This window comes from Euprymna scolopes, chromosome 6 (assembly GCF_053919585.1).
Source record: "Euprymna scolopes isolate OS-2025 chromosome 6, ASM5391958v1, whole genome shotgun sequence".
Taxonomy (NCBI): domain Eukaryota; kingdom Metazoa; phylum Mollusca; class Cephalopoda; order Sepiida; family Sepiolidae; genus Euprymna; species Euprymna scolopes.
In genome coordinates this window covers 159438100-159464532 of record NC_136487.1, presented here as the reverse complement: position 1 = coordinate 159464532, position 26433 = coordinate 159438100, and positions in this window count along the sequence as shown.

The following is a 26433-nucleotide window of genomic DNA, read 5'->3' as shown; positions in this document are numbered from 1 at the left end:
GCAATGATCACTATCTTTACCAATCATCATTTTCATTACCATCATAACTATCATTACAAATTATCACTATCTTTAACAATCATCACTATCATTAGCAACCATTACTATCTTTACCAATCATCACTATCATTACCATCATCACTATCAGTAGCAATCATCACCATCATTTTCAATGATTACCATCATTACCAATCATCATTTTCATTACAAATCATGACCATCATTAGCAATCATCACTATAATTAGCAAGCATTACTATCATTAGCTCATTACACAACATCACCAACATTAGCAATCATCACCATCATCAGGAATCCTCACTATGTTTAGCAATCATCACTATCACTACCAATCCTCACCACCATTACGAATCATCACCATTTTTATCAATGATCACTATCCTTACCAATCAGCACCATCATTACCAATCATCACTATCATTAGCAATCATCAGAATTATTAGCAATGATCACCATCATTACCAATCATAACAATTATTAGCAATCATGACCATCATTACTAATCATCAACATTATTAACAATCATCACTCATTACCAATCATCACCATCGTTACCAATCATCAACGTTATTACCAATAATAATTATCATTACCAATCATCACTATCATTAACAATCATCACCATCATTAGCAATTATCATCATCATTACCAATCAACACCATCATAAGCGATCATCACTCATTACCAATCATCAACATAATTACCAATCACAACAATCATTGCCAATCATCACTATCATTAGCAATCATCACAATAATTAGCAATCATCACCATAATTACCAATCATAGCCATTATTAGCAATCATCACCATCATTACCAATCTTCAACATCAGTAGCAATCATACCTATCATTAGCAATAATCGTCATCGTTACCAATGATCAGCATCATTACCAATCATCACTACCATTACCAATCATCTCTATCATTACCATCACTATAATTCGCAATCATCACCATTATTCGCAATTATCATCATCATTACCAATCTTCACCATCAGTAGCAATCATTATTATCATTACCAATCATCACCATCATTAGCAATCATGACTATCATTACCAATGATCACAATCATTACGAATGATCACAATTATTACCAATTATCACCATCATTAGGAATCATCTTCATCATTACCAATCATCATCATCATTAGCAATCGTAACTATCATTAGCAATCATAACTATCATTAGCAATCATCGCCACCATTACCAATAATCACTAACATTACCAATCATCACCATCATTAGTTATCATCATCATCATTAGCAATCGTCACTATCATTATCAATCATCATCATCATTACCAATCATATCCATCATTTCCAATCATCACTATCATTAACAATCATCACCATCATTAGTGATCATCATCATCATTAGCAATCCTCCCTATCATTATCAATCATCATCATCATTACCAATCATATCCATCATTATCAATCATCGCTATCATTAGCAATCATCGCCATCATTAGCAATCATCACTATCATTAAAAATCCTCATCCTCATTACACATCATCTCGATGATGTCTCAACGTAAATCACACACTCGTTTATTTATTTTTTTTTTACACAGTGATCACCACTTATCAAGGCCCGGAAGCCACTCAGGGATAAGGGTTATTGCAAGTACATTACGTTAGTGGGGAGATTTGATGAAGTGTTTAATTAGGGGGGCGGTTCATTAGGAATTTGTTAACATTAGACTTGAAGACATCCAAGTTGTAGTCCGGAGGGAAGCAGGCAGACGGAACAGAGTTCCACAGGCGTGCAGTTCTAAGAAAGAAGCTTTGTTCATGAAATCCGCGTTTTGATTTAGGCACAGATATAGTGGGGGAAATTTTTCACAGTGGATTCAGCTAGACGGGTGTTTTTCGTGAAAGATTGGCGTTGGGGGACCAGGGATTGGAGTTCAGACGAGCACCTGCCATAAAAATAACGATAAAACAAGGATAGGCTCGCAACGTCTCTTCTGTGGGAGAGGGGTTTCAGGGTAGAGAAAAGTGCATCCCTCGCTAAACCATTAAGTCTATTTTGTACTCTGTAAAGGCATGATAGGCTGTTTTTGGCAGCTCCTGTCCAGATATGGCAACAGTATTCCATCCTTGGCCGTACTTGGCTTTTATATAGATAGAGAATTGCATCAGTAGTGAGATATCTTCTGGAGCGGTAGAAGGATCCCACCATCTTTCCAGCGACCTTGGCAACAGACTTGATGTACGTGTTCCATTTCAGATCAGGAGTAAAGGTCAAGCCCAGAAGCTTATCAAAACACAGGGCCTCACCCAGACGAGAGCCATCCATCACAATTGATGCCAGCTGGGGATCAGAGCGTTGATGATGTAAGGATAGGAGTTTGGTTTTGGATGCATTAAAGGTAACTAGCCACATCTTCCCCCACTGAACCACGCGCTCGAGATCAGAGGAGAGAGAATCCGAGAGAACTTCGTCATTTAAAGCCTTTGATGTGTTGCCGTAGATGGTCGTGTCATCAGCATAGATGTCAACGAATGATTTAAGTATGTGTTTAGGGAGGTCATTGATGTAGATCAGGAAGAGAGTTGGGCCCAGGATTGACCCCTGAGGGACTCCAGCATTTATATTGCAGGCCTCCGATTTTTGTCCATCTACCACTACTCTTATGAGCCTATCGGAGAGAAATGATTTAATGATTGAGAAAACATTTCCAGTTATACCGTAGCTGGAAATCTTGTGAAGTAGACCCTTATGCCATACTTTGTCAAAGGCCTTTGATATGTCAAGAGCAATTGCCCTAGAAAGGAAGCCTTTGTCAAGAGATTCACTAATCCTGTGGGATATAACCGTCAGCACATCTAATACTTGAGTCGATTGCAGGCTTTGATAAGAGCTTTTTAGTAAATAAAATAAAATAAAACGAACGTTTTAAACTTTAATTTAATCTATTTACTGTTACAATTCTTATAATTCAAAATAATTTCTACCATTTTAACCTACAACATATTTTTCAGTAAAATATTCGCCAGTCGATCGATCCCATATTTATAGACATCATAATCTATGCATGGATAATGAGTTTGTTAGCCTATTATTCCTCTGAACCACAATTTCTATTTACTTTTCGAATGTATTTTTGATTTCTCCAACTAATTTAGTGCATTTTTGCACTGCTCAATAAGTAAATGGCATTCGTATTTTCTCAATCATATCGGATTGTGTTCAGTTGATTTTTTAAGAATCAGATATTGTGACAAAATCGATTACATTTTTGTGGTATTATCAGCTGATTTTTTCAACACATATAATCCTAAATATGTTTTTAAAAGAAAAAGTGTTTTGCAAATAACACATATTGATTACCTGATAGAAACATCGATTACTGTAAACTGAATAGCAAACATTAAAAAGGTGGGTACACATAAATTGCATGTTGCTTCACCATTATTTAAACGGCTTTAGATTCCAACAATAGTCAGCTCTTATGACTGCGTCCTTGCAACTCTGATATCTGATCTTATTTTATTCCTGGTCCGGATCGCTATATGTGAAAATAGGTAATGCATCTGACGCCTATATTGCAGCCCAGGTATCTGAAAGCAGTCAGTATTTTATTGACAATTTCTGCGTAGTTTCTGGTCTTGTTTTCTTCAAAAAACGTCTTCACTCACAGAAGAAATGGCTTGTCTGCTTCCAGTTTCACTTGGTGCATAGAGCTTTGAACATTTGATCTCTGATGAGCTGCCAGATCTCAGTACCCTCAAAGATGTCAGCTTTAAACTTCCTCATTGTAAATTCTGTAAAAGCTTGGCATAAGTTAGTGAAGCAGTCACAATCCTTGTCCAGGGCCTTGGTGAACTGCTTGATTAAGCCGAGCGTGATATGTAGCAGTGGGAAGAGTATTCTGTCCCTGTCCACGAGAGTGTCATTGATGACGTTTCTTTTCCTTGCAAGGCACCAATTCACCCACCCACCGAACAGGCTAATTCTTCCCAATGTATGCTTAAGACTTCAAACTGATCCCTTTACGACATAATCGCCCAGAACTATCGGACCTGAATACCACTTGTCATTAAAATAATAATTTCCAATCAAAACAATTATTCGACATGGCATTTTACCCCAACCAACTTCTTCTAAAATGCGAACATTTGAACAAATGCGAAGGGGTTTAAAAAACGTAAAAAAAACGACATAAAGACATAGCTTTAACACTTGATCTGATTGAACAAAACCAATATCACTTTTTTCATTCAACTCATTAGATTTGTAATTGTCTGTATTTTTGAGATGAGGTGTTTTCATTTATTGAGATTGTCGGACTGACTTCCTCATCTTGGTTGTTATAGTCACAACGTTTCGGCCGTTTGGCCCTCCGGCCTTCATCAGGTGTTTTGTATCGACCTGGAGAACCGTTTGTTCGGAGTCTCGAACTCAACCCTTTATTATTATTACGGGGGTACCGTGTTCGGACTCCAGCTAGACTTTGGGACATAGTTGTTGATTCTCTGTTTTGAATGTTACTTATCACTGCCTTCGTTCAGTGTTGAACTCAGCACCTTTGGGTAACTATCAACGAAGTTGTTGCTGACTATTGTTATCATTTTATATGATGTTACGGAAACCCTCAGTAACATTATTATTCTTTTTTTGTTGTTGTTCTTCCATCTCATTTCTGGTAGCCAATTTTTCAGTAATATATTTCTCTTAGTCTTTCAGTCTGTCCGTTTCACATTTTTACTCGGAAACTACTGAGTTGATCTGGCTGAAATTTTGTACGGGTCTTTTCATGATGAAATTCAGCGAACTAATATTGTGTCCGTTGAATGCACAGTTGAGGATTATTCACCACAATATGAAATTTACTCTAGAAGTTTTCTCAGAAACTACTGGACCGAATTGATTGAAAGTTTGAAAGTTTGTTATTATATGAGGTCGCGAAGTAAGTATAATGGTGACCGCCTGATGCACAGTAAAGAACCAATAGGGATTAATAGGTATTATTATTTAATATAAAAGTGCGCATGAATTTAACCAATCATTAATCATCAATTTTGCATAAGAACTCATTCGATGTCAACACCCAATAACGATTGACCGTTTTAAACGAGCGAAATATCTAATCATATTATTGTTTGTATACGGTTAAACTTTTAATACATCTATTTTATTTTGATTGACAGTACAGGAACCCTACTATTTGGTAGCTGTTAGAGCAGCTGCTCCATCATCAGTTGTATAACGCGGTTATGGATGTAGTTCCATGCCGTGCATGGAAAAGGGACTCTGCGCCTATCTCCGGGGGATTTTCCGATGCCTAAATCCTGTAGGTGAATAGTCAGCTGATGGTCTATTTGTGTTGCATGTTTGGTACTTTACACAACGAATCTGTCCAGCACCTCTCACCCTAAAACCGAAACTTTTAAATGAAAAAAAAGACGCTTCAATCAATAAATTACGATTAAATCAGACGTACACTCAAACGAAACCAGTTCGCCTCCTCCCTTGAGGGTTGCATTCACGAATGTCCGCGGGCTTAGAACTAATTCAGATGATATTGAATCATTTCTCGTAGCAAACTGTCCGGATATCTTGGCGTTAAGTGAAGCCAACTTATACTCTTCCATCCCCATTAGTCACTTTGAAATGCCTGGTTATCTCCCACTCTGCTGCAAGGAATGAGACAGACATATTTAGGGGTTTGGAGTCTATATTCGAAACACTCTCCTCTTGACTAGATAACCAAAACTAGAATTATACTACTGTACCCTAATCAAGTTTTTGACGTCAAAGATACTCTACTCTCACTTGATACTAGTGCGCAAGTACATGTATTTGGGGACTTTAATGTCCATTACAGTAATAGCCTTGGTTTCTCTGCTTACAGAGACGCATCTGGTAGCATAACACATAGCTTTTCTATATCACATTTCCTATCACAGACACTTACGTTTCCGACCGATTGAAAGGACCAACAAGCTTCACTTCTAGATCTATTTCTGATCACAGTTGCCGATGATTGTGTAACGAATGTCCATAGCCAACTCTGACACCTCAAAAGCATGTGGACCTGATCTCATCCTGGCTGTACTTTAAAAAATTGCTTCGCTGAGATTGCCTTAATTCTCTCCAAACTCTTAAACAACTGCATTAACGAATCTTGCTTTCGTAACTGCTGGAAAACTGCTTCTGAGCTACCAGTTTACAAGAATGCTGGCGAAAGAACTGACGCATTATATTATCGTCCCATTATCATCCTCCATCTTTTTGTCAAAATATTTCAGTTTATAATTAATTCTAGTCCACTAACTCACAGTCGCTAAACTTCTTTCTTTCAATATTGATTTAGGCAAGGCTGTTCTACTGCAGATATTTAAACTAGAATTACTTAATATATATACTATGCAGGGGATAAAGCAGAAAAAAGTAAAGCAGTAGCCCTAGACACATTTAAGGCTTTTGACAGAGTAATGCACGATGACCTTCTCATGAAAATCAGATCCCATTGTATTACTTGAAAAATACTTAACATAATAAAATCTTCCTAACATAAGAGAAGAATCCAGGTTCTCCTTATTAGCCGTACGGCAAAACAATATGATCTAAATGCAGGTGTACCTCAAAGGTAGATCCTTGGACCTTTATGATTCCTGATATTCATAAATCACCTGAAAAAATTACCTCTGGATGGGTTTATTTGCTGATGACGCCACGCTCTATAACAGTCACGAAGGGAAAACGAATAAACACATATCCGAAACAATGGCTGAAACGTTTTTTGAAGACTTACAGGCTGTAGTGGAATGGGAACAAAAATAGATGGTACATTTAATGCTGCTAAAACTAAGCTTCTTTCCCTTAATAATTCTAAGAAACCTTCCCAATCACCAATAGTTATTGCTAATGATACATTACCTGAAAGAACTTTGTTCAAACTCCTCGGCTTAACGTTTACAAGGAACATGAGTTGGAACTGATATATAGATAGTATTACCAAAGCTGCTGCGAGGAAGATGGGCTTTTCTCTGTTATGCTAGAAAGTAAGACCCGAAACTATCTCTTACCTAAGACCACTATTCGCCAATGTATGGAGTATTGCTATCATGTTTGGACTGGTGCATCTGGTACTAGTCTCTCACTTCTGGACAGGGTTCAAAATAGAACCGCTAACCTAATAGGTCCCGCACTGTCAGCTAGAATCCAGCCTTTGTCCCATCCACGAAATGTTGCATTCCTCTGTCTGTTTTACAAGAATTTAATATTAGATGCTCCGACGAACTACAAGCCCTTGTACCCCTTCGACATAAATACCCTGACAAATCTGACAAGCAGCAATATCCCACCCCTACACAGTAGAGAACTCTAGATGCCAGAAAACCTACTCTAATAGTTTTTTCCCAAGAATTGTTAGCCTTGGAATTCCCTTCCGGGTTCCTGCTTAAACGCCTGTACTGATCTGCAAAAGTTCAAGTATAATGTCTTACAGCTCAACTCCCTACATTTTATCCCTACAATTTATGTCGAAGATATTAACTACCCCCATCAAAGCTACACTGTGTATTGTTTGTCTTGAAAATGCAATAAAAATATCGGTATGTTCATACTTGATGTGTTAATTTGGAATTAATAGATTGGATATGATGTCATCAAAGATATTTGTAAGCGTTCGCTGCGTTTTGCTTATTTTTCTAACACAGTGTTCATGTTGGTTATCACGCTGTCACTTCTCTTAATATACAACCCGTGCCAGAATTATATGCAAATCGATATTTTTGTTCTAACTCTGATAGTTTTCAATGAAGATTCGTGAAACTTTGCACATTATAGAGCAACACCAACGCATGCTCAGATATGAAATCTTAAGCTGATCTGCGCAATAGCAAGCAAACGGCAGCCATTTTGGTGACTTGCAGTTTTTTTCAGCGTATCAACTTTATATGCAAGATGGGACGTAAAGGTGCTTTAAGTCAAGCTGAGAAGTCTAAAATTTTCAAAGGTTCCATAATAAGATTTCTACCATAGAAATTGCCAAAGAATTATGTGATTATCGTACAATCAAAAAATATTGTACTAACCGTCAACTGACAAAGGGAAAATTCGTAAGAAATCATATCTGTCGCGTCGAACAATGAGCAAGGTCAAGAGAGAAGTTCGCCGTAACCTTGCAAACAAGTTTTTTGTTAAAATGTGGCGTTCCTGATGTGCCCAAATCAACTCGTTGTCGTATCCTGAGGACAATTGCAAAATTTTGAAATTGAAGGATATCCACAAGAAAAAGAGGATCGAGTTGGCAAGAGATCACATAAAGATGAAGTTTCAAACTTTTTTGTTCACCGATGAGTATCGAGTGACCCTTGATTGACTGAGGGGAGGATGGTACCATAATGAGAGTCTACGTCCCCAAAGGAGCAGGCATCATCAAGGAGATGGTGGTGTGATGTTCTCGCCTGCAATCATTAGCGATGAGCTGGTAGGATCATTCAGAATCGCAGATAGATTGAATAACTCTAAATTGATTTCATTAAGGAACACTTGGAACCCTGGCATAAGAAGAAGAATTTGGCGTTTCGGAATGATAATGCACCGTCTCATTCTGCAAGGATAGCCACCGAATATTTGGAGAGAGTTTTTGCCAGACATCGGAAAATAATGCGATGACCACCCTGTTCTCCAGATTTAAATACCATCGAAAATTTGTGGAGCATCTTAAAACAAAATATTTACTCCGGAGGAAAGCAGTAAAATTCAAAGGATGACCCCTGGAATACTATTCTGACTGCTGCAAAATACATATCATCAGCTGAAATCGAAAGTTTGACATCTTCAATGGACCAAAAGCTTTTTACTCTTATCAATAAAAATGGCAATTATATAAGATATTGATTGTACTATGAAACCATATTGAAATTGTTTGTTCTTTATTATTGTTGTTCTCAATTTACAAATTCCTAGAATAATCAATGTTTCGATGATCTTTTAGCACTTTACCATATTTTAGCATTGGTTTGCATATAAAGTAAATGCGTTTGACTGTTCTCCGAACCTTTTATAGTTTGTTCTTTTATACGTTTGTGAGTGCTGGACAATCACCAACAGCACGCGAAGAGGCTAGAGGCACCTAGAACTTGTGTTTCTGAGAAGTATTTTGAAAGTAGAGTAAATGCTGTTGGATGTGGACCGATAAATTTGTCGCCCAAAATAAAACAACACTACAGCTTTATTTTTAAACTTTTATCGAAAAAAGCAATTCATGTAACTTGATTATGTAGTAGAGTTGATATCTATTTAATGACGCCGTATTCAGTCATAATCATCGGCTCGATACGTCTCCGGGGCAGGGAGCATGCGTTTTGCACAAGCGCCGGCAGGAACTTGGCGGATGGCGGCGATTAGCTGGCTTTGGTATTGTGGAAGATCATGTTAGTGATGTTCTCGAAGTATGACCAAACGAAGTAGTTCAGAGAGTTCAGGAGGGGGAAGAAGCGGTTCAGTGAGAGAAGGGTGCAAAGTCTTCAGAAGCTAAGCCTGGATAGCTTTGGACTTGTGGCCCGACGTCAGGTCCTGCTGCAACACCCATGATTTACCAGCAGCAACTTATCACACCAGGGGATCACAACAATATTCAGCACATCCAAGTACACTTTGGTATTGACTTTCAAGCCGACATTCAGAATGTGCGGTGGCATGAGGAGGCCCCCACTTGAAACCACACAAAATACCATAACTGTGGCCGGAAATTTGCTGTCTGTGCTCTTAAGCGTTGATCCGATTGGATTTGCATTTTGTGGGTTCTTTCAATGGTCCTGTCGTCATCACTTGAATCGGTAGACAGCATGTTGAACATTGCGTCGATTTCAGAGAAAGTTCCTATCGTTCTAAGATTTGTAAGGATATAGAATAACCCCAGGTGACAGGAAGTTTCTAGAACGATGCGGAAAACCTACTTTACAGAAGCATATATATATATATATATATATATATATATATATATATATATATATATACATATATATATATACATATATATATATATATATTAGTGATTTAATACACCAATGTGATTATCATTATAATCAGAATTCAAATTCAAATAAAATATTCAGTTTTAAACAAAAAATACAAAATAACAGAATAGTTTTGGACAAAAAAGAATACGTTTGTGAAAATCGGCATAAAATTTGCGATTCCGATACTGATTTTATCCGAATTTTTTTTCAATATTAACAATTCTCGAGTCCGATTAAACATTATAACATAATATATATATATATATATATATATATATATATATATATATATATGCACATATATATACATATATATATATATATATATATATATACATATAGTCACATTATTAAAAATACTGTGAATATACCATTATATATATAAATATATATATGCGTATTTTAATATATGCATATATATATATATATGTATATATATAGACGAAAAAAGAAGATACTCACAGCACAGTACCTTTCGATATGCAATTAATCCTGTAATAAGTTGAGAAATAATTTATTACCAAATTCTGAAACCAGTTAAGTGTTCCTTGGTTTAAATCATAGTGTATTAAAAAATATTGAATCCAACGTATTAGTGAATCAAAAAAAAATATCCGTGGAATTTCCATTGGTAACAACAAGCCGTCTAGACTTTATTGCAATTAATTCATGTACATTGAGAATCTTATTTCTGTTCAGTTTTACAACCTCTTTCACTCCCGCTTTCTTTCTTTCTTTTTCTCTTTTTCTCACTCTCCTTCTCTCTCTCTCTCTATATATATATATATTTACATCTACATACATACATACATGCACACACATACATACACACACACATATATATATACATATATATATATATATATATATATATATATATATATGCTAAAATATTCATATACAATTATAAAACGTTATTGATATTTTATTCGTTTTATCTACTTCAATAAAACGGTGTGAAAATGTCTTTTTTAAAGTCTCCTCTCTTAAAGATCAAAGTCTGTGTCATCCGAACGAAGATGGGGGGAGAGTAAGTTTAGGTCTACTGTTTAATTAAGCCAGCGTGTGTATCGGTCGATAAAAGAGGCGAGAAATCTAGTAGACACTCATTTAAACGTGTTCGTTAAAAGAGACAAACTTCGTTGCTATCTGTCCTTGCGCAAGATTCTTGGTCATCATAATTGACCAATAAGAAGTGTGAAGCCTTAACAACTGTATCAATATTTTACGGTAAGAAAATTATGACAGAGGAGCTCGTTTATTTATCAGGTAGTTAATGAGATCACGATCAAGCTAGATTAATGGCAGTACGCTTAATACGCAACGTTCTGCTATATTTTGCGTAGGATTTCGGTGTGATTAGAAGTATATCCAATTCAAATGTGTTTAATAGTGTACGTGAACAAAACTTACGACACATTGTCGCATGAACGAAGAGAACGCATTTAACTTAACTTTATAAAACATGAACACGTTTCTTTCTATAGGCCAACGATAAAATTGTCGCCCTATAAAAGATGACATGATTCGATTTCAGTTTAATGAAAACTGGTTTTCTTTTTTGCTGCAAACCATCTACTAGTTGGCGAGTTGTGTACATAGCCCAAGAATGAGAGGAGCCTTCTATAATGTCTGAAATTAACACACGAGCAAGATCGGTGATGCGCCGCTGTACAACTCATGCTTTCTACCGATCCAAGTTATAATAATAAGACAATTCACAATACCATCAAAATGGATGACGTGACCAGGGTAAGGAAAACAAAGTTTCCGGCAACGGTTATGGGCTTTGGCTTGGTTTCAAGTGAGAGCGACATCATACCACCTCACATCTTCGAAGTCGGTTTGAAAATAAACATCAAAGTATACCGATATGTGCTGTAGATTGTGGTGATTCCCTGATGCAATCATGTGACCGCAGGAAGACCTTGGATGTGGCAGCATGGCTCGGCGCCGGCTCACAAGAAGGAGTGCTACGACTTTGTACTCTTCTCTCACTGGTCGTCCTCCTCCCCCGACCTGGACCCGCTGAACTACGTCGTTTGGTCATACGCCGAGAACATCACCAACATGATCTCCCACAACACCAAAGCCACCCTCACCGCCGCCATCCCGCCGGCGCTTGTGAAAAGAGCATGTTTCCAGTTACAAACCTGTATCGAGACAGTAATTAAGGCTGAAGGCGGCTACATTGAATATATGTCAGTGCTATTACATAATCAAGTTAGCTGGATTTATTCTTTTAATAAAAGTTTTAAAATAAAGCCGTACGGTTATCTTCTTTAGAGAGACAACATTATTGTTCCACCCTGTAAATATATTTTATTGATCTGTTTAATAATTTATTTGTATCAAAGTTAAGATACATTGTCGTACCGACAGAGAAAGCGCATATAACCCAACTGTATAAAACATGTACAAGTTTCTTTATTCCGCGACATAAAAGTTCTTTCTCGGTATTTACCTTTATGCTAGGGAGTTTGTAAATGATATTCTTGGCGCAATTAAACATTAGTTCATAAGAAATGAGTCCCAGATCGTAATACCTAACAAGGTTGTCGAGTTGGATGATTTGCTACGGTGCAGTTCTCTTAGCATAGGCGTTTTCCGCTTAAAAATATAAATAAAAATTATTTAAAGAAAATCTAAATTAGCATGCTTGAAGATTTGTTAATGTGCATATAAAAGTAATTTAGGTTTATAAAAGGCAGAATAATGCAGAGATATAAACTGATAGACTGAAGCAACTTACAATATCATATTATGGAACCAGCTATGTAGTTTCACTTTGTTGAATTTTTTTTCTACGTAGGCGTCACCACTTATCAAGGTCGATGAGCCACTCAAGGATAAGGGTTAAAGAGTGTACAGCAGTCAAAAGGAGAATATAGTAATCATTAGTAATGGAAGTTCGGTAAATTTGTTAACTTATATGGAACCGCTCATCAGAAACTTGTTCACGTTAGACTTGAAGACAACCATATTGTAGACAGCTGGAAAGCAGGAAAACGGAAGACAATTCCACAGGCGTGCAGTTCCACTAAAGAAGCTTTGTGCATTGAATCTACGTTTAGGTTTAGGCACAGATAAAGAGTGTGGGGAATTATTGATAGTGTTTTCAACTAGACGGGTGTTTATATATATAGGTAAGTAATTTATGACGGACTGTCTTTAAAAATCTACCAAAATCAGGTAATAATCCAATCAATACGAAATTTTCAGAGATTATTAAGAGAAGCATAAACTTTATAACAGTATACTTATTTATCATAAACGATATATATATATATATATATATATATATATATATATATATATATATATATATCGCTTACAACCCCCCTTGTTTTGAGGGAGTTCCAAATATGCTTAAAATAATCATCTGAAACTGAACAAAACATATTGTGTTTTTGTAAAGGCAGAATTATAGATTAAACAAGACAAAAAAAAATAGTTTGCATACCTTATTTTGACGTCTGAATATCAGATTGTGTTTAATTATTCCGCTTTTGAGTTTTGAAGTGTGAAATTTGGTGAATATGTTAAGTAAAATAATTAATTTAAGTTCAGCAAAACAAACATTTTTTTTAAATATTTATACGAAGAAAGCCATTTTAAAATCTTTGATGAATAAATTAACAATTTTTTTAGCGATCCGAATAATGCATGACGATTATTAAACAGGGAATGCTTTGAAGAATCGATACAAAAAAATCGATAAATATTCTGCCCTTTGTGTTAAAAATATCATTATTTTTTCGATCCCGTTTGTCGCCTCTCGACTACGGTGGACCAAACGCGCTGAAATATTTTTTTTTATTCTGCTTTAAATGCCCTCCCATTTTGGGGAGGCTGAACCCCACTGATATACACATTAAAAACCAAACTCATACAAATGGTCACCCATTTGGTACTGGCCAGCCTCAACGTTAATAATACATTGAAATTTTCGTCACTGAAAAATAAGTTTTTTTTGGCCTGTTTGCTCTTCCGTAATTTGCTTTTTATCAAGTAAAAATGTGAACATTGTATCAAATCGACGCGAAGTAACTGGTTACCTATATTAATAAGAGGAATTATTTGAAATCCAGGTACTCATATTATAATATTTTTGTATACTCTCATAGAAAATCACCCTAAATCTTAGTTAGATAAGAAATAAACAAATTAATTCTTACAAAAACCTTCATTTTTTAAAAACTATTTGTGTGCGTTTTTGTGCAAGACAAACAATGTCAATTGTTTACTTTATATATATATATATATATATATATATATATATATATATATGTGTATATATATATATATATACTATTTTTATTTATATCGACACATATTACATAATCGTACACCGAATATATATATATATATGTATACTAAATAAATAAAATGAATTAGAATATTTCATGATAAAACTTTTACGTTTGTTTAGCAGAAGTATTTTTCTAATGGTATATTTAGATATACTAATCATTAACAAAATCATTTGAAACATTAAAGAATATTGCATTTAAGGTAAAATATATTTAATAATCGATGTTTTTTCTTAAACTCAGCTAATTTTATTACATAAAAGATAATTAAAAAGAGAGGGGAACAATGTCTATACAGTATAATCTTATGTGGGTGACCGTATTCCGTCCAGTATTTCGCTGTAAGACCTCTTTATCAAATAGGGATTGATTATAATCGTAGATTTATTATAACACGAGTTTCTGAAGATTTGAAAATATTACCATTTGATGAAGAGGTGTTACATAAAATATATTATGAAAGACATAGTAAAATAATATTTCCTTAAAAATAACTGTTTTTGTTACTTCTAAACATTAGTATACATTCCTAGAATTTGAATTTTGTGTAGTCGGTGAGACTTAGTAAAATGAAGTTTACTAAAGATGTTCCCAGAAAACAGAATAATTTCACTTCTTTGATTGTTACAAAGTACAATGGCCATTTACATACATACTAGCGTTCCCCGGTCGTAAACTACGCATAAATATTATATTTTAATTCATACAAAAACCGAGACATGTGCATATATATATATATATATATATATATATATATATATATATATATATATATATATATATATATATATATATATATATATATATGTATGTATGTATATACATATATATATATATATAACTCTTTCAATTTTCTGTCTACAGACTCGAAATTTGACATTGAGATTTTTTTTTTTTTTTTACACTGTGATTACCACTTATCAAGGCCCGGAAGCCACTCAGGGATAAGGGTTATTGTAAGTACATCACGTTAGTGAGGAGATTTTATGAAGTGTTTAATTAGGGGGACGGCTCATTAGGAATTTGTTAAAATTAGACTTGAAGACATCTAAGTTGTAGTCCGGAGGGAAGCAGGCAGACGGAACAGAGTTCCACAGGCGTGCAGTTCTAAGAAAGAAGCTTTGCTCATGAAATCCGCGTTTTGATTTAGGCACAGATATAGAGTGGGGGAAATTTTTCACAGTGGATTCAGCTAGACGGGTGTTTTTCGTGAAAGATTGGCGAGGGGGGACCAGGGATTGGAGTTCAGACGAGCACCTGCCATGAAAATAACGATAAAACAAGGATAGGCTCGCAACGTCTCTTCTGTGGGAGAGGGGTTGCAGGGTAGAGAAAAGGGCATCCCCCACTAAGCCACGAAGTCTATTTTGTACTCTGTCAAGGCAGGATAGGCTGTTTTTGGCAGCTCCTGCCCAGATATGGCAACAGTATTCCATCCTTGCCCGTACTTGGCTTTTATATAGATAGAGAATTGCATCAGTAGTGAGATATCTTCTGGAGCGGTAGAAGGATCCCACCATCTTTCCTGCGACCTTGGCAACAGACTTGATGTACGTGTTCCATTTCAGATCAGGAGTAAAGGTCAAACCCAGAAGCTTGTCAAAACACGGGGCCTCACCCAGACGAGAGCCATCCATCACAATTGATGCCAGCTGGGGATCAGAGCGTTGATGATGTAAGGATAGGAGTTTGGTTTTGGATGCATTAAAGGTAACTAGCCACATCTTCCCCCACTGAACCACGCGCTCGAGATCAGAGGAGAGAGAATCCGAGAGAACTTCGTCATTTACAGCCGTTGATGTGTTGCCATAGATGGTCGTGTCATCAGCATAGATGTCAACGAATGATTTAAGTATGTGTTTAGGGAGGTCATTGATGTAGATCAGGAAGAGAGTTGGGCCCAGGATTGACCCCTGAGGGACTCCAGCATTTATATTGCAGGCCTCCGATTTTTGTCCATCTACCACTACTCTTATGAGCCTATCAGAGAGAAATGATTTAATGATTGAGAAAACATTTCCAGTTATACCGTAGCTTGAAATCTTGTGAAGTAGACCCTTATGCCATACTTTGTCAAAGGCCTTTGATATGTCGAGATCAATTGCCCTAGAAAGGAAGCCTTTGTCAAGAGATTCACTAATCCTGTGGGATATAACCGTCAGCACATCTGCGGTAGATCGTGCAGAGCGGAAACCATATTGTGTGTCACTAAGAAGGTTATTCCTGCTGAGGTGGTTTACTATTTCTCTATTTAATATTGATTCCAGTAACTTACTCAGGAATCAAAATCAAATCAAAATTGAGATGTGGAAAAAAGTTTTTACTTGGGTTTCAGCAAAAAATGTTGCTTTTAAGGGGTCAAAGTTTAACGATTTTACCTTTGAGAACTCTACCAAACTCCTTCGCTAATTTTAAGTCTTAATACTTGAAATTTTAGATATAGGTTCCTTGCACATGAATCTAACTTTATAATTTGATTTGATCCCAAAAAAATAAATGTTAAGGGGTTAAAATTGGGGTCAAGTTTAAAAGTTTATTTAATAACTATTATATATAATATATATATATATATATATATATATATATATATATATATATATATATATATATATATATATATATATATATATATATGGAGGGTAGCTGTATAAGAATGCGTACGAACATTATTGTAATTGCGTTTTTCCTCTTCTCTTTATTCTCACACGCATTCGATATTCCCCGAGGTCTGAACACAATACACACGCAGCCTAATCATCGATATTACACATATGCCTCATTCTGATGCATATTCACAACACATGGACTAATTGGAAATAATTACCGGCACGTACAGACCAGTTTTCGCACTCGTGTACACATTGCGATTATTGTGTGAATTTACATTCTAATTACAGCGCTATTCCTACACGTACAGTGAACAACGTATAGAACGCTAGAGAGAGGAGGGGTGGGCGGAGAAAGATCAATCGCAGACACGAAGAAAGAAAAGAGAAAGAGGTAGTAAGCAAATTAAATCAGGTGATTAAGAAAAAGGAACAGCGAGTCGTAGTAAGATATTGAGATAGAGTAAGAAAATTTACTAAAAAGCCACAGAAGGACAGTATAGGAGACATACAAGTGAGAGAGAGGGAGAGGGGGAGGTAGAGAGATAGAGAGGGCTCGCGAGAGAGAGGGGGGAGAAAGTAACTAATATAAATGTATTCAGTGCATATGAAAAACAGAAGATATTCTTGTGAAGAAAGGGAAGGGACCCATAAGAGAGAGAGAGAGAGAGAGAGAGAGACAGAATAAATCAGTGTAAAGAACATGACTAGACACAGAGGGTGAGAGATAGTTATCAAAGAAGGATGCAGGTTTGAGGTAAAGCATGTTAAGCACGCTATATTGAATCATGCTCTACGGAAGCAGGATGCGCCTGCAGTTGCTGCTGACTATCTACACAAACTGAAATGCACAATCTATGACAGATTTCCTCTTGTCTAAAGATGCGTTTGTGAACAATATGAAGTCACTCAGCGTCAGACAAGACCAATAATTTTATAAGAATTTGCTACTACCTAGAGCATATAAATATTGTAATATCTTTACATTGTCCTTACATGTTTTCGAAAGTCCAGAGGTTCTAGAATAAACACATTGTTGAACACATCCGGGCGTTCACAGAACACTTCCGGGCATTTACAGAGCACATCCGGGCGCTCACTTATTCATAAGTCACCAATTGGTGCGCACTTGTATGACAATAAAGCGTGTAGTGAAGCGTATTCGAATGGCTGTTTTCACATTGTACACAAGGTCCGTTCCAAACAACATCTCAATATTTTGGAGGCCGTAACTCTACTAATGCGCAAACCATCGCTCTGTAGGCAAAAGGAGCTGTCGCATAAATTAGACCTGTTTAAAGAACTCTGATTTACCAGAAAAAAAAAAAGAAAATGCCTACATTGCGTCATTATTTCTTGTTTCTGCACTTATTTACAGGCAAGTTAACGTTTTGTTTTAAATTTTTGTCCCAGGTTCTGAAATATGGAAGATAAATCACGGGTTATTTATTCATTTAATTCGTCCCGTGTAGTTTTATAATTTCGCCCCCATTTTTCAATTGTGTAAATTTGTAAATTAGTTTGTTTTAATCGCCGCGCTACGTAATCTCTTGACAAGGGTTGGACGAAAGGTACCGCGAGGTTTTATTTTTATTTTAGTCGAATAGTCTTCTGACTATATTTACTGTCTATTGTTTCTCCCCGCATTGACCTCTCTCCAAATTCTAATGACTCCACTTATCCTTTTTAAAACGTTAATAAAATGTTATACCACAAAAACCTTTTTAAACACACACACACACATACACACACACACACACATATATATATATATATATATATATATATATATATATATATATGTTTATGTATATATATATATAGATAGATAGATAGAGATATATGCGTACATACATACATATATATGCATATATGAATATACATATGTATATATACATAAATATATATATATACATATGTATATATATACACACACACACACACACACACATATATATATATATATATATATATATATATATATATATATATATATATATATATATGCATGTATATAGACAGATATACGTCGAGAAGTTTGGTAGAATCTGCAAAGGTCAACTTTCAACTTTGATATTTTGGTAGGAAAATTTGCAGTTAAAATGTTTGCTGCATGTGTGAGCATCCATTGTGTATGAATTTTAAATGTTTAGACCCAAAATTGGCTGAGTAGTTTGCTAGACACCGCAAAGGTCAAATCTTTTGAACTTTGACCTCTTGGCAACAAGAAATTTCGACCCAACCCGATTAAAATGCTTGCCTTATCTCTGAATATCCTTTATGTAAAATTTCAAATGTTTCGACCAGAAATTAGCTGAGTAATTTCATATAGACCGCAGAGGTCATTTTTTAAACTTTAGCTCCAATTTTGACCCCTTTATATTTATTTCCTTTTTCCTCAAATCAAATTAAAAATAAGTAACTTACATTTAAAATATCAAGTGTTTTTATACACAAAATTGGCAAAGAAGTTTGGTAGAGTTTTCAAATCGCTGAACTTTGTACGCCTTGACAGCCAAATGTTTAGCCGAAACCTGATTAATAAGTTTTCCCAAATCTTAATATCCCTTATGTCAAATCTCCAGTCTGTAGACTTAAAATTGACTGAGTTATTTAGTAGAAAAATGTACACACACACACACACACACATTTTCACTTTTGTATATATATATATTTATATATATATATATATATATATATATATATATATATATATATATATATATTGATTAATGTAAAAGGAAAAGAGGAAGTTCAATTCCAAAAAGGAGACTTATCCGGATATTGGAAATGCCCTGGCATAAAGAGTCCCTTCTATCCCCCAAATTTTACCTGTATTCCATTGTTAAATAAATGATCCATTCTGTATCTATCAATATATAGTTTTGTGTCTTCATTTCATACTCTTGTTGTCCTATTGTGTGTATATATATATATATATATATATATATATATATATATATATATATATATATATATATCCTATTTAATAGTGATCAATAGTAAAATTTTCGATGCAGATTACACATAAAATCCAAAACACAAGTGCTGCTATGATCAAAGTCGAAGACCCTCCCAACAATATGTAAATATAAAAACAAAATAAATAAAAGATTTACACGAATAGAAATTTAAAACACATGTTCTAACTTGTAACTGGAAAATACACGCACAAATCATATCCATTTCATTTTCTTACTTCTTTTTCGGCGTTTCCTATCTTCTTAGTTTCGATCGAATAAAATTATTTTGTATACAAAGAATTTAATATTTTTGAGTTTGGTCTGAAGTTAACAATACGGACTAATGAAACAAAGTCTGTGCAAAGAGATAGTGCAGAAACATGTATGCAAATATGTAGACAAAAATTATTGTATAAATAAACCTACCATACATATGAATATATTTATATGTATCTGTCTATTTCTGTCTTTCGGTCATCTCTCTCTGTCTCTCTGTTTGTCTCTCTGTATGTCTGCCTTTCTCTCTCTCTCTCTCTCTCTCTCTCTATATATATATATATATATATATATATATATATAAGTAGGGGTATTATCGGGGACATAAGTTGCAGGGGTATTACAAAGGGATATGAGCAGCAAGATGTTTGTTCCCATTACATTTGAACTTCTGCATGTCAGCACAGTTTGGAAAGCAGAATCTCGGAAAAGGAGTTCCAATTCTTGCAGTTCTGAGGAAGAAATATTGGAGTAGAAAGCTTTCTCACACCTAGGGATCTCTACTGTGAAGGGGTGGGTTTTAGCTACTTGTCGAGTTTGTCGGGGTACTCACGTCGAGAGGGTAGAAGTGCCTGTAGTTCGTGAGAGCATTCATCATTAAAGTACTTGTAGAACAGGCTAAGGGATTCAACCTTTCGTCGATGGGACAGAGGCTGAAGCTTAAATGACAGCTAAGGACCTATCAGGTTGACGACTCTCTGTTGAACCCTGTCAAGTAGTGATCGACAAGTAGCAGATTCACAAGCCCAAATGTGACAACAGTACTCCATACACGGGTGCTGGCACGCTAGAGAGAGAGAGAGAGAGAGAGAGAGAGAGAGAGAGCAGCTTCTTCGCAGCAGCCTTGGCAATGCTCTCAATGTATCTATTCCAGATCATGTTCCCTGTAAACGTTAGGCCGAGGAGTTTAAAGGAAGTACTTTCGGGTAATGTGTTCTTGGCCATTGCTATTGGTGGTAGCGAAGGTTTCTTGTAGTTATTGAAGGAAACAAGCTTAGTCTTGGCAGCATTGTATGTGACCATTCAATTTTGACCCCATTCCACTGCAGATTGGAGGTAATCCTCTAGTGTTTCTGCCATTTCCTTAGATATGTGTTTATTTGTTTTCCCCTCATATCTGTTATAGAGAGTGGTGCCATCAGCAAATATACCCATCTCAGAAACAATTTGATCTGGGAGGTCATTTATGAATATAAGGGAAATAAATGTCTGAGGATGTAGCCCTGAGGTACTTCCGCATTTATATCATATTGTTTAGATGTACGACCGTCGAGGGCAACCTGGATTTGTCTCTTACTTAAGAAGATTGGTTGGTTGTTGGTTGCTTTTTTTTACGGCATATCAACCTTTTTCAGGTTATTTAATGCCGAATCCAAAGATTTTGAGGAATAATTTTTTAATAGAATATATTTGTTGTTTTCAAGTCGGTTTCTATTCTAACAGGTACTACCACTCCGGGTCAGAATGAACCTGGGAGCAAAGGCTCCACACTCCCCAAAGCCCGCAGGCGTGGGCCTCACCACTTAAGAAGGATTTAATTACATTATATATTCTTCCAGTGATACCATATGATCTCATTGTTTTAGAAGACCATTGTGGCATATCCTGTCAACAGCCTTAAGATATATTGCGGGCTACCGCTCTACCCTCCCCTATTTTGTCCAGTGAACGGTATATATGTTCAGAGATTACAGTTAGGATATCTGCTGTGGAACGGGCTTGCTTAAATCCATATTGATTGTCGGTCAGGAGTTTAGAAGCTGTAAGGTTATGGACTAGAGCTTGATTAATTAAAGGCTCAAATATTTTGGCGATAAACGGGAGAAGGCTGATGGGGCGATAATTTAGTGGGTCAGTTCTTTCGCCAGAATTCTTAAAAACTGGTACCACTGAAGCGGTTTTCCAGCAGTCAGATAAGCAAAATTCGTTAAAGCATTTGTTGTAATGTGTTGGAGAGAACTGGAGCAGCCTCAGGGGAGCATTTTTTTAATAGCACAGCAGGGATGAAGTCGGGTCTACATGCTTTGGAGGCTTCTTGGTTTTTTATGATATCATTGGTAACAGTTTTTAAGAATTCTGGCGAAAGAACTGACCAATTTTTTTTTCGCTCCATCTGGCATGCTTTGAATCGAACTGTCACATCCACTATTCGAATTTTTCTCGAAATAGAATGGATATCACAGACAAGTAAGACATTTATACCTAATACAACTGAATAAATATATGCATATATAGACATATATGTATATGCTTATTAATTTGTAAATCACCACTCTTCTTTCATCAACAGCGACTATATCGCATTCCTCGCATTGTGATAGCCTTCTTAATCTCTACTATATATATATATATATATACATATATATATGTATATATATATATATATATATTAGGAGGTGTAAAGAACAAAAACAAATGATATATATATATATATATATATATATATATATATATATATATATATATATACCACCCTTTTTTGCTATTTAGAAGTTCCAAATCTTATGTTTGGGACTTTATTTTCAGTCATAAAGTGTTTTAATCAGAATTTGTTTTCCTAGTTTTGCATATGAATTACAGAATATCTTATATTTCCCCAAAACTTCTGGCCTTGATGGAGGGGAAGACTAAAACTTGCTGCTATGCTTTAAAATGATCTTAAATAAATGTAAGGAGAGACTTGATTCCAAATATTTCTCATATGTTATAGCCCCCCCCTCTTTGGTTTTCATACATAAAATAAATTTCACAGTGTGTAAAGCGTATTTGATACTGGGGATATTCATAATCGTACCTGACTTCCAAAAGAGGGAGGAAATATCATATGAGAAATATTTGGAATCAAGTCTCCCCTTGCTGCTATTTTAAATCATTTGAAACCATAACAGCAAGTTTTGCCCTCCATCAAAACCAGAGTTTTGGAGAAATATCAGATATTTTGTAATTCATATGCAAAACTACGAAAACAAAGATTGATTAAAACATTTAATGGCCGTAAAAAAGTGCAAAAAGTAGACTTCGAAAGGATTTTACCTAATATTTTGCAAAATTTGCGCAAAGGTTAATTTATATTTCTGGCAGTGTTCTTAGATATGTTTTGTACGGAAGTTCATCCGATAAGTATCGAAAATGGAAAACATCATAACTTGAAAATAGTCTTTCTTTTCTTATAGATAAAAACTTCTTTTTTTTCAGGGGAATATTTTACGTTACGCCTGTGTAAGCTTGGCCGGTTCAACGTGACACATTCCCCTGTAAAAATTCATATATTTTATCTTTAAGAGAAGAAAGTCTATTTATAAATTGGAGTACACACACACACACACACATATATATACATATGTGTGTGTATGTGTGTGTGTGTGTGTGTGTGTGTGTGTACAGAGAATAATCGACGTGCTAGATATATAGAGAGAGTGATTTGGTACACAAAAAAGAGAATCAAATACGTTTCTTTAGCAAACACACACACATGCGATAGATCGACACGTGCACTATCTGTCAATTACAACCTGCTATTTAACCACACTCACACATGTATAATACACACACACACATACACACACACACACACACACACACATATATATATATATATATATATATATATATATATATATAGGGAGAGAGAGAGAGCGAGGGAGATAGAGAGAGAGAAAGAGAGAGAGAGAACCGTCCCTTTCTGTACCGAAGTGGGCACACACGCGGCAATTACCTTAACTCCAGCGCGATTGTTACCTCTTTTAAGAGGAAGTCTGCATGTGTCTGTCATTTCAGCACAGAACCTCCCACGTGATTACAGCATCGAACCATTCCCATTGAAACACGCGACAAAAGAAGAGAATTGACACAATCGAACGTCCTTTTCTTCTTCGATGAGAGAAAAAAAAACTCTTCCCTCTATAGCGGTGAAAAGGTAGAGAAAGCCTCGTTTTTTGCTGCAAGCCGACTACCCACTTTACGCCGGCCTCACGTGTCTTGTAATCGCTCTAAAACAAAGGACGCCATACCAACGGTACTTTCAATTACTTTCATACAGAGATTAAAAAGAAAGGAAAAGGTATTATTTGATCCACAAGCTTTATACTAAACGTAAAAGAAGCACCATTTTTTTCTCTTTTGAATTTTTTTTTTTTTTTTTAGAGTTTTATGTGAATAAAAGATACGATAGTAGAACAATCTGGGACAAAACAAGAAACTACATCTATTCTCAACGTTAAATAGACAATTGATTGCATACTACGTAAAAGCTACTCACACAATAAACCAGTAGATCACTAAACATTTAAGCTAAATAAAATTTTAAGCGGTATAATGTAAACTAAATTACCGCTTCTTAATTAAAGGTTACCAAAATATACTTGAGTAGCAGATTGTCCCGACATTGCCCAGGTGTAAATAAACGTTTATATTTTGTTTTAATTTGTACATACACTTACAGACAACCAAACGTTGACCGATCACACAATACCTTTAAATATAATATTGTAATTTATTTACGTTTTGTCTTTGTTATTACTGATTATCATATTGTACCCAATATTTAGTAGTTATTTTAAAAAATTCTATAAAATTTATATACATTTTGGAAGCTATCAGCTAGAATTGAAACCAAATCATATAGCTTTCAAGTTTTATTAGTTCATATCCTTACGTGTGCTAAGTCCTTACGTATTCAAAAATTTAAATGTATATTTGCGCATGCGTAGAAAAAGACTCGTTTATTCGACTTTCGCCTGCCAGGTTCCGTTTCTTTTTCAATTTTGCTTCACATCGCATCTATTTTTACCGGCTAAAAACCAAATCAAATTGCTCCCAAAGCTTCGAGTCTCTATATATCAAGTTTCAAGTCTGTAGACCAAAGATTAGCAAAGTAGTTTGTTATAGTCCGTTTCTCACAGAGACAGACAAAGTCACTAATATCTATATATCTATAAAAGTAAGAATGTGTGTGCTTAATTACAATTCTCAACTTATATACTCTAGGAATATTTTATCTACCGACTGGAATTTTAGTATATAGCGTATTCAGATGTGCGGAAAACATTTTAATCGGTTTTCGTTCGGAAAAAAAGGCTGCTAAGTGGTCATTTTTTTTAATAGCTGCGTAGATGTAAGTAGCCTTTATCTGTTTGTGAACTGTTTCACGAACACGCATGAGTGTATCATTCACATGACAGATTACTTATGTTAAGAATAAGTATGTTTGAAAACACTTTTTAAATATCGAGTCAAGCTGGCTTAATAATTATCATACTTGACTCACTGTCTTTTGTTTTGGTTTCGATCTTAGCTCGGATATTTTTTTTTTTACTTACAAGAAATGAACTGTTTAGAAAAACATAATACTCGCATGTACATGCATTGGTTTCTTTGTTTTTTTTACTTCAATTTTTAAATGAATTTGACGTGACGTTTACTACCTACGGTATTTCTGTTCACAATAAATAGGAATCCTGCATTAATTAAAATAATATATTTATGCGTATTTAACGACAGGGTTACACACACACACACACACACACATATATATATATATAAGTCATTTGTGTGTGTGTGTGTGTGTGTGTGTGTGTGTGTGTGTGTGTTTCATAGGTTCCGAAACGGCTGGGCCTATATTTTTCAAATTTCACACAAAGTTAATTTACATTTCCGGCAGTGTTCTTAGATATGTTTTGTTGCGAAATTCATCCGATAAGTATCGAAAAACGAAAACATTCACTCTTTAAAAAAAAGTCTTTCTTCTCTTACAGATGAAAAATAATTTTTACAGGGGAATATTTTACGTTACATCGGTGTAACCTTAGCCGGTGCAACGTGACATATTCCCCTGTAAACATTTTTTTTTATCTATGAGATAAGAAAGACTATTTTTAAGACTGCCAAGCCCAAATATCAGCTGACGTGATATTGTAAACAAACACAGACGGAATTTGACGAACGACGTTATCATTATTATTATTATTTTTCTTAAATTTGTGAATTAGTTTACCGGGCAATTTATTCTCTCGTAATATATAATATTCAATAGAGGATTTATTCTACAATAATACAAACGGCATCCGCATAAATTAAAATTTGTTTAAGCGTATTAAACAGTCGTGCAACGCCGGGGGTCCAGCCAGCATATATATATATATATATATATATATATATATATATATATATATATATATATATATATATATGTCATCCACATACAGTACTGTTTCGTTGTATCACACCTCATCAGTAGTGCTAGACATACACCTTTCCCCAACCGTTGA